This window comes from Tenrec ecaudatus, chromosome 12 (genome assembly GCF_050624435.1).
Source record: "Tenrec ecaudatus isolate mTenEca1 chromosome 12, mTenEca1.hap1, whole genome shotgun sequence".
Taxonomy (NCBI): domain Eukaryota; kingdom Metazoa; phylum Chordata; class Mammalia; order Afrosoricida; family Tenrecidae; genus Tenrec; species Tenrec ecaudatus.
Genome location: NC_134541.1, coordinates 32159988 through 32174334, shown reverse-complemented (window position 1 = coordinate 32174334; position 14347 = coordinate 32159988).

The window sequence follows — 14347 nt, the reverse complement described above, 5'->3', positions numbered from 1 at the left end:
AGGAGGCATGATGATGGGAACTTTGTGTCCCATCTGGACAGAAGTGAGCCAGCTTCCTGGAACACTGGCTGGGGAGGGAGACCCTGCCTTCCCAGGGACTCTCTTGAGGTGGAGCAGTCAGAGAGCACACCCCTTATCACATGTGTGTTAACTGTACGTCTGGGTCCTCTGGGGTCACAAGGAGCTGTGAGGTGTACTTCAGGAAGTGAGCCACCGTGTTTCGTGGGCAAATTGATACAGACGTACAAAGGGAGTGTTTTGGTTTTAAATCCATGGGCTTCCTTGGAGGCTCTCTTTGCATTTGGGGAGAGAACCTATCTGTGTGGGCGGCCAGTGGCTTCCCTGAGTCTGACGCTGTAGGTGCCTGTGACACACCCTTGCCCTTCCTGTTAACCAGGCCACCAGGAATGCCCCCACCTTCAGACACCTCCGTGAGTTGCCCTACTCAAGAAGTGTTGATTTTAAATAGAAGGGGATGTTGTTCAGGGCCTTGCTGTGATGTTCTCAATTCTATCCTGTGTGACTTCAAGTCGTCAAGAGTAACAGGTCTAATTTTATTTCCCGCAGGATTTTTAAACAAACTGTCACATGGCCTGGGGGGGGTTCTCTAGCACAGTGATGCAGGCAAGGTATGCACTACCCAGATGAAGAGATTTCTCAGCAGGTGGCTCACATGGCAGTCCGAGCCCTGGGCAATGCATCTGACTCACAAAGCTGCAGGGGCCATGAATCCAAGAGCAGCAAGCAAATGGCAGGCCCCTCGCTCACAGCTCACACAAAGCTCACCACCCCCCAAGCAAGCCCTGGTGCTGCACGCTGGCCTCAGGCTTGTGGGCCAGCTGCACACCCACCTAGAGTGGATGCAAGCTGCAGCCTTACAGCTGATCGCATCACGGGGGATGCTTGGAACACTGCCGCCAAGCCACCAAAGCTCAGGACCTTGCCAAGTGGACGCTCAACTTCTACCATCACAGCAAAGTGGGACAATTCCTCATGCTCGCTGCCTGGATTTGGAATGTTTTGCTATAACTTGATCACATGCATAGCCATGCTCAGTCTCTGGGTGGCACACAAAGTCTGTGCAAGGCTGCTAACAGGTGGGCCCTTGAGACCCACCCAATGGCTCCGACGAGCCGTCTGCGCCCCCTGGGGCGCGCTATGATTCAGAAGCCACCGGAGGACCTGTCAACCTGTAACCAATCCAGGCGCACACCACAGGGCTGGGCAAGGACCTGCGCTCGATACTGGCCGGGCTTGGCTGCTTTTCCTTGGTTTTATTACTGTTTTTCAGAAACTTGCTGGGGATAGTCACAACCCTAGGATTTAGGAAAATTTGTTACTAATTCTGCTGTAACCTTTACAAAGGCTGAGACTCCAAGCGACCGTTTTCCCATTCCTTAAACAAACAGGATGGGGGAGTTAGGGTGGCGGACCGCATGACAGGGCAAACCTAAGATAGTGTCTAACATTTAATTGTTTGATAGGGGTTAAGCCCATGAGACAGTTTTTGCCTCCGCGGCCAGCCACTGCCCCTATAAAGACCATGTGGGCAGCTGGACTACAGAAAGCACAGCCTCTCCATCTTGTTTCAGGAAATAGCGAGCCCCAAACAAGCCTCTACCTTGAGGTGACCAGATTGTAACATTGGTAAAGCGGGACACCATTGATAAAGCTCATATCCTGGCGAAATAGCCACATGGCCGCTGAAAACCGTATACCCTAGCTTATGCTTTCTTTCAAAAAATCAGGACATCTGGTCACCTTTTTCTACCTCTATCGACGGCCAATCCTTTCTCTTGAAATGGCTCCAAACTGTCGCCTTGCCCCCTTGCCATGAACCAAGGTCTGCAGGATGTACCTGAAGGCTTATCAACTTATGTGATGGGTCATTTTTCTATTTCCTGTATCGCCAGGGTCTTGTAACTCCCACTAAATGTCTCACTGCTGTTGACTCAGTTCTGACTCAGCAACCCTATAGGACAGGCTAGAACTGCCCTTGTGACGTTCCGAGGCCACAGCTGTTGACAGTGGACAGCCTCACCCTTCTCCAATGGACAGCTGGCGCGTTCGCACTGCCCCAGCCTCGTGGTTAGCAACCCAGTGCATCGCCAGGGCCTGTCACTCCCACCAAATGACTCTAGAACTATAGAAATGAGATGTTTGTAGCGCACCAGTGTGGTTTGATAGCTTGCTGATCATGCAAATAAGTAGCAAGCTGCTGTGTGGGGGTGGGATCATGCAAATACTAGGTGTAGAGCCTTCATGAGGGGATTGGTCAGTTTTGCTATGGTGTTAGGCTTAAAAGAAGCCACGTGGGAGGTGGGGGCTTTGCTACTACAAAAGAGCTGGGAGTGGAACTTGGCCTTGGAACCTGGGGTCTGTGCACTGACAAACCTCCACTCAAGCAGCTTTAAAACCAGAGAGAGCTGGTCATGAGAAACCGTGTAAGCAGAACCAGAGGCCAGCCTAAGGTAGTACAGTAGGTCTCCCAGCTCACGGAGTGAGCTTATTACAATGGTGCTGGCCCACGGAGCAAGAGGGCTGAATGTCTTTGGGCCAGTGCTGTGTGACTGAGGGGGATGCTCGAGCCCTTAGTGGTGGTGCCAGAGAGTCTTGTAACATTTGTCCAGGCAGCACGGACAGGCTGAGGGTCAGAGAGGCCTGCCCGTGGCAGGCATCTGAGAAGCTGTCCTAATCAAAGAACTGTACCGCAAGTTGTCCCTGATCCTGAATTATAACTTGTTAACGGCCTTTGGATGTGATATTTATGGCTTGCAATGTCTTAATTAGTGTTCTCTACCTCTCTGGGTTCTAATAGCCATTGCGATGGGTACGCAGAACTCAGTTGATGGGCACACACAATTCACGGCTAATGATGCCCAAAGAGCATGCCACTCCACTGTCAGCCTCAACTGGAAGGCACTCAGCTCAAGTTCAGTGGGTGAGCAAACCCAGTGCCCTGACTGAAGTGTCCAGAGGCACCCCACCCCAGTAAGCCTCAGCCCAAAGGGATCCAGCCCCACTTCGGTGGGTCATCAAGCCCACCTTCCCCAGGTAAGTGCCCAGAGGCACCCACGCCATAAGCCAGCCTCCTGCTCAGAAGCACTTGACTTACCCTGTGGGCTGGGAAATCCATTGTTCCGTCCCACCCTTGGCCTCCTGGTTCTGCTGCTACTCCTCTGATGGTCTAGCTGTCTTCTGGATCCAGGAGGTTCACTACACGGGGATCTTGGGTTCAGAGGGCACACTCCACTTCTGGCTCTTGCTGGTAATGGTATCTCTTCCCCTGCATGGCAGTGACATAATCTGTCAACTTGTGAAGGGGTGGAGTCTAGCCTGTCAATCAGGTCACAGCTTGATGACCTCATTTGGGAGGTGCAAATGGAGATAAATAGCTCACTGGAGACCAGATCCAGACTCCCTGCAAGACCCTGTTGACAAGCCACAGGGAACAACACTGATAAAACCAGAGCCCTGGAGCTGGAGGAGCCGTGTGGAGACCCACACCAGCGCTGAGATGCTTCCCCCACCACTGGATCTAGAAGACTTTCCATCCACTGACCTGTGATCTTCCTGCATTCGGCGTCATTGCATGAGTTTGAAGAATTTATAGACTGGTAATGGACATATGGGGGGTAATATCGGACTCATGGACTTGATCTGAACTGGGCTGGGATGTTAACATACAATTACTCTTTGATATAAAGTTATTTCTTATACACATGAGTGTCCTGGATTAGTTTCTCTAGTCAACCCAGACGCAGCAGGATAGCATTGCAGAGAATCCTGTTCAGAATGACTCGGGTGAATCCTATCAGTACCCTCCCCCACCTTCTTACCAGGCCCACGGAGGAAGAGCTCATTTGGTCAGAGCTGAGACTGGGTAGCAGAGCCACATGAAATAAGGCCCTGCCCCTGCAGCTATTGCAGAATTAGTACTGGATTGTCAACTCCTGCAGAGGAGTGGGGAGAGATGGCTGGGAAGTGGGGACCTTGCTCCCACTAAGGAGACAGGGTCCGGCTGGAAACCTGGACCCAAGAAACAGACCAACACCACAGTGCCAGGTGGGGAGAATACACGGCCGCAGAACCAGGCATCTTCCAGCCTGCAGAGGAAGGGGGTTACATGTGTGTACGCCGATCCCGGGAGTGAAAGAGCCGAGCCCCTTCTGGCTAGGGCTTACAGGCCCAGTGACATGCCCCCAGGCCATTTAATGGCGGTGCCAAAGAACTGTATTACAGTTGCAGGGCAGAGGCTGGGTTAGCCCAAGAAGGCCAAGGACCAGAGAGGCCTACCTGTAGGCACAGACGAGACGTCCTCATGGAAGAACTAGATCCTGAATTATTCCTGATCCTGAATCGTATCCTGTTTCAACCTCATAGTGGTGAGAATGGTGTATGAGCTCCGGCCATTGCATGAAGCTCTGGTGGTGGATCGGCTACACAGTGGTCTGCTGGGAGGGCTGAAGTTCAAAGCCACCAGCAGCTCTTCAACAGAACGCTGGGGTTCTTTACTCCTGTAAAGAGGAGTCTCAGAGTCCTAGAGACCAGCGTCAGAAGGGCCTCGGTGGCCGTGAGTTTGGTGGGTTTGACTTACAGCAGCGCGAGCCCAGCAGGGAAGCGGATGGTGCCCTCTGGGAGAGTGGCTGCTGTCAGGATTGGTCAGAAGGGTGAGAAAGGCAGACCGAGTCATGGTTGCTTACCCAAAGTCTCCTTCCTCGTGAAGCTAGACTGGGGGCCAGGAGAAGTGGGGTGTCAGCCCTGCCCTGCCCTTTTACATGCCCTCTCAAATCTTACTATAGGAAGACCTTTGCCATGAAGCCCTGTCTCTATCCTCTACCACCTCTGAAACTCAGCTCAAACCAAATGCCAGCAGTGTGTCCCTGCAGCCAGCCGCTCAGCACACAGCCTGGCTTTCTTGTACTTGGGCTTAGCCCTCTGCTTTACTCGTAGGGGCTGCATGTCTCTTTGAACGCTGCCCCACGCACGTCCCTGGGCTGCCTTCCGTTGCCGCCCTTAGACCACACTGGCTGCAGGGATTGCCCAGAAACCATCGACTGAGATTCTCATCCGGCCCTCTAATTGAATGCAGGAACTAATGAGGGACAGCTGACACCAAAAATGGATTAAAATTAAAATGCCAAGGGCAGCCGCATTCCCCAGGCTGCCGCTCGGAGTGTGTCGGATGAGTTCATCCGAGCTCCATGCGCGCAGAGGGCAGATCCATTACAGGCCCTTCTAAGACTGGCCTGGCCTCCACAGCTGCCCCATTGGGCACACAGGAAGACAGCTGTCGGCTTTTGTCAGGACGGAAGAAACGTGTGCCAGTAGATGTGTAGCGGTGGTGTATTACTGGATCTGCCTGCTAAGTCCCACTGCAGGGTTGTGTTTTTTTCTCCCCCCGTTTTTAAATGTGTATATTTCCCAAAGCAGTGTATACCCAAGATTTAGAGAAAGAAGTTGCGTTGCTAGGCTATACCTTCCCTGTAGCCGACGATGGGAACACAGGGCAGGGCAGGGGCTGCGTGTCCTACACACACACAGTCCCACTGCCATCGAGCCATAGCTACCCTTGAGGAGGACAGTGCAGCCGCCCCTGTGGGTGTCCCAGGCTGTACCTCTTTACGGGATTAGAGAGCCTCGTGCGTCGGCCTCCACTCCACAGGAGCGAGCAGGGCGGGCCGAGTAGACCTGTTCTGCAGGTTTCCATGGCTGTAATCTTCACCAAAGCAGAGTGTCGGGGTATGGTGGACAGCGGAGTACTTTAACCACTGTGCCACCAGGGCTGCTTTTACAGTCTAGTGCAGACCCCAAACACATGATCCAATGGAGACTGTCAGGTGTCCGGAGCCGAGAAGCAGGCAGGAGAGTGAAGTCGCCAAGTGGGGGCATGGAGGGCGGGTTCCAAGCTGAGTCGCGGAGCAAAGGCCCTGAGGGCCGAGGGGGCCGTGCCCGTGCAAAGGGAGCTGGGATGTTCATGGCCCCGCCTGATGCCTCCTGGGAGCCCTCCAAGGAAGTCAGAGACCCAGAGGCTGGTGAGAGGCGTTGGGTGTCTGGGAAACTTGAAATGGCGATGGTGATGCTGCAGAAATGGGGCATGCAGGGTGGTGAACATGGTGGAGGAAGCGCCTCGTCAGTATGCACGTTCTGGAAACACGACGACAGGAGCCCGAGCTGCAAAGACAGACACAGCAAGGATTCAGCATGAATCCTCTGCCCCAGAAGGGCCTCGCCAACTTACAGATGACAGCAACCACCCTGAGGCCCCATGGGGACAGCCCAGGGGGAAGGGACCAGCTGGCCACAGCTGTGTCAGTCCTGCTGTGGTTAGACCTGCTAAGTCAGTGTGACCCGCAGCAGCGTGCATTTGAGTGTGTGTGCACATGGGTGTGTGCCCGTGCCAACTCCTAGCCAACCTGGAGCCCCGGCAGCCCTGCAGTGGGAATCAGGTTCCAGGCAAGGGACGAGCCTGCCTTTCAACCAACCTCAGTCCTGAGGAGCCCTGGTGGCTCAGTGGTTAAGCCCTCGGTTGCTGCTTTGGTTGTTAGCTCAGACATCCCCATTGTGCCATGGGAGAAAGACCCAGCAGTTGCCTGTAACATACAGCTCAGGAAGACCCAGTGAGTTCTCTTTCACATCAAAACTGACTCCATGGCCCCAACAACCCCCTGCTGCAGCACAACCCCCTGGAAATGAGGTGGCCATGGAACAGAGTGAAAAAGGTCCCTTAGGGTGTTGGCCCAGGGCTTTGGGGGCTGAGCAACAGCTGGTCGGGGGGGGGGGGGCTCTATTCAGACTGGAAAGAGAACGCCAATGGTGGGGGCTCCTGGGGCACTGGAGGGTAGCCTCTCTACCTGAGGGGTCCCCAAGAGCATGAAAGGCATGTCCAAGGTGCTTGGAGGGCCCTCGGGTCATGCAAGTGGTTAACACCCCCAGCCACTAATGGAAAGGCTACAGGTTTGAGTCTGAGTCCACCCCTCGGAAGAAAGGGGATCAAGTTCCCAGGTGCTCCCCTGAAAACTCTGTGCAGGAGCACAGTTTCTCTCTCTCTCTCACCCCCTAGGGCTCCCTGAACGGATGGCTGGACAGCTGCTGGCTGAGAGCACAAGGCTAGCTGGGGAGCTGGAGCGGGAGGGGTTGGGTTCGGGTGAGGTTGGCCTGGGGTTGGAGCAGGCATGCATTTGTCCCTTGCTTTTCCGGCTAGCGCCGCCAACCCTTCCATCCCCTGAAGCACGGAGAAGGTGTGACTTGCTTGGAGACAGACAGAACAGAGGCAGGGCTCCCTCGGGCTCTCTGTCACCCACCCTTCTCTGGGGGTGCCCAGTAGTGACTACTTGTTTTGAGCATGAAAATGACATCCACCATGAAGTGGGCACAGCAGAGCATGGAGGGTGGGGTGGCAGGGCCCGGCCCGATGCAGGCAATGGCTGGCGGGGCGGGGGGGGGGGGGGGAGGGGCGGAGAAGGGGGGGATGGTACAGGACACAGCATCGGTAGAGAATCTAGAGCAGTCATGAAACCCATAAAAAAGTCTGTGGTTTGTTCACCACTCGACGCTGGTGACCCTAAACGCGGCTGGTAAAATTGCTTCCCTGTGATTATATATTTTTAAGTCTTTTCATAGCACGACGTTAGCATTTATCAGTTAAACCGAGGGCGGAGAGGTGGGCTCAGAAGGTCATGGTGGCTGCTGGTGAGAATGTAAGCAGGAAAACAGCCTTGAGGTCGTCTCATCACAACCACGCACCTCGCTCACTCGTGGAGGGGAGCCCGGTCCGTCCTAGGAGATTTTGCTGTGAAATCTTAGCCTGCCCACCCCCCCCCAATCTTGCCCCTTCAGACTTCTTGTTTCCCCAGCTTTTAAAAGGAGCATGACTTGAATCCCTCCAGGTGCCCAAAGTGCCACATGGATTTGGTGCAAACAGAGGGGGCGGGCTGGGCTGCCTCTGGGGAGGGCTGGCGAGACTTTGGGAGTGGACGGGCCTCGGTGGAAGTACGTGGAGGAACAGTAGCTTCACGTGTTTCTTGCGCTGTGTAGTAACGGTTTCTGTGGTCTCGTAGTAATACTGCCTGTCCTCCATGAACACTCCTCCAGCGGACATCCCCCAGGCGGTGACGGCCGTCTGCAGCTGCGTTAAGTTCCCTGACAAAGCGCCGTGGCTCAGACACTCGCTCCTGTGTACGAGGGACACCTGCATGTACACTACGAAAACTCACTACCTGACCCCTAGTGACCTTGTAGGACAGGGAGAACTGTCCCTTTGCGTTTCCGTGACTTTAAATCTTCACAGGAGCAGACAGCCTCATCTTTCTCCTGAGAAGAGCTGGTGGGTTCGAACTGCTGACCTGTGGTTAGCAGCTCAGCGCGTCACCCACTATGCCACCAGAGCTCCTTTGCATTTACACAGTCCAGGGGAAACCAACAGTGGCAGCGCCGTGACTGTGGAGAGGGAAGTTGAGCACACAGCCTGGTCTCAGATCCTCCCGGTGTCCCTCTTTGGAAAGTGGGTCTCAGTGTGTCAGTTTTCTCTTTTGCAGGAATAGACAGTAACATTGTTTAAAAGGATGACTCCTTGACTCTTGCCCTGGTTTGTAACTGTCACATTGTATTTGAGAGTTCCTGAGCTATTCCTCCTGGAAGCTCAATAAAAGAAAAGGTTCACTTTGCTCTCATTTACTGGGTAAGCACTTGGCAGTCACTGAAAAGTCGGCGGTTTGAACGCACCCGCAGCTCTGCAGGGTAAAGAGTTAGCAGTCTGCTTCTGAAAACAGGTGCAGCCTTAGAAAGCTCCAGGGGCGTTCCACCCTGTGCTGGACGGTCGCTATGACTCAAGAGCCATGCGAGCGCAGAGTTTGAACGACCTGCTTCTGCTTGATCCCTGGAGAAGCGCCAGCTACGAGCCAGGCATGCTCAGCTCCCTGTCCCTGGCTTCACCTGCAGCTTCCCGTGGAAGCTGTAAAGTCAGCTTGCATAGCCCATTTTACAGGTGGGGAAAGTGAGGTTCCTTAAGAGGGGAACACAAACCAAAGGTCATACAACTAACCTTAGAAGAAAAGCCAGGATCAAACCCAAGGCCAGCCTGGCCCCAAAGCCCATGTCTGAAATGCCAGGTGTGTGCCTGAGATCCCCCACCTGAGCAGGGGGCAGAGGTGGCTGGAGGACCCTGGAGGGGGGTGGGGGTAGGGATTATGCAGGGGAAGCCGCAGGAGCATGAGGAGCCAGTGAGCAGGAGCTCTTGCCCCAGCCCTATCTCAATCACTACACAGCGTCTCCTTGGATGTCTCTTCCATCCCCCCGCCACCAATTTATTTATTTAAGCAGATTTTTGCCCAATGAAATAATATTTGATTTCTTTTTATATAATTTTTTTCTTTTAATCTTTTTATTGGGGCTCATAAGGCTCTTATCACAATCTGTACATACATCAATTGAGCAAAGCACCCTTATACATTCGTTGCACTATACTTTTTAAATCATTGTATTAGGGGCTCATACAACTCTTATCACAATCCATACATACATCCATTGTGTCAAGCACATTTGTACATTCATTGCCCTCATCATTCTCAAAACATTTGCTCGCCACTTAAGCCGATGCCATCAGCTCCTCAGTTTTTCTCCTCCCTCATGAATCCTTGATAATTTATAAATTATTATTTTGTCATATCTTGCCTTGCCTGACATCTTCCTTCACCCACTTTTCTGTTGTCCATCCCCCAGGGAGGAGGTCACATATAAATCCTTGTAATCGGTTCCCTCTTTCCAACCCACCCTCCCTACACCCTCCCAGTATGGCCACTCACACCACTGGTCCTAAAGCGATCATCTGCCTGGGATTCCCTGTGTTTCCAGTTCTTACCTGTACCAGTGTACATCCTCTGGTCTAGCCAGACTTGCAAGGTAGAATTGGGATCATGATAGTGGGGTGGGGGAAGAAGCACTTAGGAACTAGAAGAAAGTTATATTTTTCATCATTACTACATTGTACCCTGACTGGCTCCTCTCCTCCCTGACACCCTTCTGTAAGGGGATATCCAGTGGCCTACAAATGGGCTTTGGGTCTTTACTCCGCCCCCCCTCCCCATTCACTATGATAAGATTTTTTTGTTCTGATGATGTCTGATACCTGATCCCTTTGACACCTGTGATCTCACAGGCTAGTGTGCTTCTTCCATGTGGGCTTTGTTGCTTTTGAGCTAGATGGCCGCTTGTTTACCTTCAAGCCTTTAAGACTTCCTGGGGCTTTTTAAGGCCTAGAATGCCACAACTCCAACTAAGGTAGTGATCTGGGTGAGCAAGCACCCCATCTCTCGCTTGTCTCAGGACCCTCTGGACAATGCCAACCCTGTCCCACTGGGGTGGGGAGGCCTAGTCCTTGGCAGGGAATTCAGATAATGGCACCTCATAATCCTGGGTACCAGACAGACCTGGCTCTGAACCCAGCACCCATCACTGCCCTCTCAGCTCAGTAACCCCAGGCATGACCCTTCTCTCTGGTCTCAGTGGCCTAAACCCTAAAGCCAAGTCATCATATTGACCCCAACATGTAGTTATGAGAAACAAAGCAGACATCATGATCAAAACCAGAACTCCCTGCCACCGAGTTGCTGTCGACTCAGCGACTTGACAGGGTAGAAGTGCCCTTGTAGGTTTCTGAGGCTATCATACTCTCTATGGGAGTAGAAAGCCCCATCTTTTCGTGAGGACTGGCTCTGGTTTCGAACTGCTGACTTTGAGGTTAGCAGGCCAACATGTAACCACTATGCTGATAGCTGATGTGTACTAAGTAGTTCTTAGGTGTCAGCAGTGTTCCGAAAGGTTCTGCATTGATTTTCTCATTCCACCTTAACAACAGCCTGAACGTACTCCTCTCTGGTCATCATCTCAGTGTGGCCTGTGAGAGTCAGAGAGGGTTGGTGACTGAGCCAGTCATGCCTCATGTGCAGCTGAGCTCAGGAAACAGCAACTGCAATCATCGTTAGTTCTGACGCACAGCATCTTCACCTTTCCGGAATGAGGATATGCCTCACCGTGCATGTCCCAGAAACACGGCAGCCCTCAGAGGCGGGGAAGTCAGGGAGTGAGTCCGCCTGGGTGCCTGCTTGTTCCGGCAGCTGTGCTCAAGCCCAGGGGAACTGTGCCAGGTTGGACCCTCATGGTCACCTTAAATGAGTTCAATAAGGACGCCATGTGGAAATGTCAGGGGTCACTCTGTGCACTTAAAAGTAAAGATGGTCCAGCCCATCCAGAAAGCTTTTAGATACTAAATGTGAAGAACTTGGACCCAATGGAGATAGACAGTGGGCGGTATGCAGTTTGATAAATAAAAATAGTCTACTATCGGTTTTTCAAAGGGCATCTCTGATGTTTCTTGTTTCATCAAAAAGCCATTACATTAATGTATATGATCTTTTCCTTTAAGAATGTCTTCTGGGTGACAGTGTAAGCCCAAACCAAACTCACTGCCATCAAGTTGATGACGACTCTTAGCAACGCTGGGGGACAGGGTAGAACTGGTCCTGTGACTTCTGAAGCTGTGAACTGTCCTGGGGCAGAAAGCCCATCTTTCTCCCTCAGAGTGGCGGTGAGTTCTTCCGCAGAGGCCACGGGACCAAGTCAATCCAACAACCTTCTCAAGAGCCTGGTGGTGTTCGGCAACAGAAGCTCACTTCAAACTGGCTTAAGGCAAGAGGACATCTCCTTGGATCTCCCGTCCTGGAGATGACGCTGCACCAGGCTCAGACTCTGTCTGCAGAACTCCAGACCCAACGGAGGCAGGACCAAGCCCAAAACAAACCACACTTAGTGTCGGTGAGTCCATTCTGACTCATAGCACCCCTTTAGTCCTCATAGTAACTATAGGACAGGGTAGAACTGTCAGACCATACTGCTTTCAGGAGTACAAAGCCTTATCTGAGGCGAAGAATTTCATATTTTACATTACATCAAAGATTCTGCAGCTTGGTACAGCTGATTCGCCCCCCTACCACCCACCCCTCCCCAGCACATTCCTGCAGAATCACAGCCTCTTTAAGATTTACTGCCTGTTATACGTTGAACTGCTAACCATGAGGTGAGCAGTTCAAAACCACCAGCCACTCCATGGGAGAAAGATGAGCTTTCTACAGGTGTAAAGAGTTACAGAAACCCACAGGGGCAGCTCTACCTTGTCTTACAGGGTGGCCATGAATCATTATTGACTTGATGGCAATGAGTTTTGAGTGTTTTGGACGTGGACAGAGCACCGAGTAAGCAAAGCCTTCACAGTGCCTGCTTGGGTTTCCTTTGCCTGCTGGGTAATTTGCTTCTGTTTGGGGAATGGAGTGCAGGGATTAGGGCCCTCCGCATTCCTCGCCCCTAGCAGCCAGCTCCCCGTCCCCCTCCCCCCCCTGCACATGGCTCCGGTGGACAAAGGAGGCTTCCTCAGAGGGAAATTGGGGCTGCCACTGCAAGGACCCCTGGTGGCACCACGATTCAGCGCTCAGCTGCTAACCGAGAGGTGGGGATCTCTGGGACTCAGATGGACAATGGGCACCTAGCAACCACCATCAAGTAGTGCTTTGAAGGAAAAGCCTGCCGATCTCCTAAAACACAAACCTCCCCCCCTCCCGGATACCGCAGGCTCTCACTGTGAGTTGGAATCTGCTGACAGCAACTGGACTGCTTTTAAAACACCCCCACCCCACTGTCGTCCAGTCGATGCCGACCCACAGCAACCACACGGGCCAGGGGAGAATGGAGACTGGAGTAGAAGGCCCCGTCTTTCTCCCGAGGAGCAGCTGCTGGTTTCAAACTGCTGACCTTGCTGTTAGCAGCCCAACACGTGCATAACTACTTACAAGAAGGCTTCTATAGGAGAAACAGGTGCTGGGTGGTTCTAAAGTAGCACCCACCCTTGTGCGGGGGCAGTTCAGATAGGTGACTTCTTCCATATTCCCTAGCTGGTAGCTCAGGGGGCCCATCAAGAGTGACAGTCTCTGAGACCCACAGGGGCAGTTCTACCCTGTGCCATAGGGGCTGCCAGGAGTCAGCATGGACTCGATGGCAGACCACCTATCAGAATGGGTGGGGTAGGGATGGGAGAAGTGACTTGCCTAAGATCGCACGGTAGCCTGCATGTAAGGATGGAACTCAGGTATCCTCCAAAACCAAGCTCACTGCCATTGGGTCGGTGCTGACGCATAGTGACACTGTATTACAGGACACGATTGCCCTGGTGAGTCTCCCGAGAGACTGAGTAGAAAAGCCCATCTGCCTCCCATGGAGCAGCTGGTGGTTTCAAACCACTGACCTTACAGATCGAAGCCCAACACATACCCACTATACCACCAGGGCGCCTACTCTGAAGGAAATTAGGAGGGGCTTATGTACTGGTTTTGGAAGGCAGACTGCCAGATTGCTCCTTAGAAGCAGGTACTTTGTCTTAAGTCTTTGGAAATGTCATCGGGATGGACCAGTCATGACTGGTTATAGAGTTATAGAGTTGGGGGTGGAAAGAGAAAGGACTTTAATGAAATGGGTGGGCAGTAGCTCAGACAGAGCAAAGACTGGGGGGATGGCACCAGGAGGGCGGGGGAGTGTTTTGTTCTGTGGCATACAAGGTCGCCCTGAGTGGGAATCCACCTAACACCAACAAAGACGGCCGGGGTCACCAAGGTGCTATCCGAACTGCTACCATCAATTTAAATCGGAACAGGGCAACCACACCCGGACGCAGGCAAGCCCTGAGAGTAGAAACATGGGGAGGCCGTGGACCAGGGCTTCCCAGCGTCTTCGTTGAGCACATAGGATCTGGGGTCAGCCTGCCTGTGGACAAATCCCACATTCACCCCTTGTTGGTCCACCAGAGGGGTAACGGTGGAAAAGAGCTCCTATAGCTACAATCTCACAGCTGGTCAGGGATACTTCCATGCCCTGTAGAAACTGCCCATTGGTGCCCCTAACCCACCAGAAGCCGCTGGGGGCAAGTCCTGACCTGCCATGTGCTAGGAGGACCTCTGGGGTGCAAGGTACTCTGTCCCTCAAGTTCTTCATCGGTGAAGTGCGGCCGGTGATCGGGCCTCCAGGCAGTCCATCTCCAGTATGTAACACTGGCTAGCAACGCTCTCACCGGTCTGCGCTCAGATGGCATTCCCATGACCTTTGCCTCCAGCAAGGCACCGTCCTCCCCCACCCTTGGCTCTGGGAATCAGCATATCTTGAGGCTGCTGACAGCCCATTGTTCCCGCCTTCCTGCTCTGCCCGGCTCCAGGATCTGGACGGGATGAGTTCCAGCCAGGCCAGGAAAGCACCCGGCTGCTGGGCCCCCTCCCCCACTCTGCCAGGTCCCTTCCTGCCTGAGTGTATG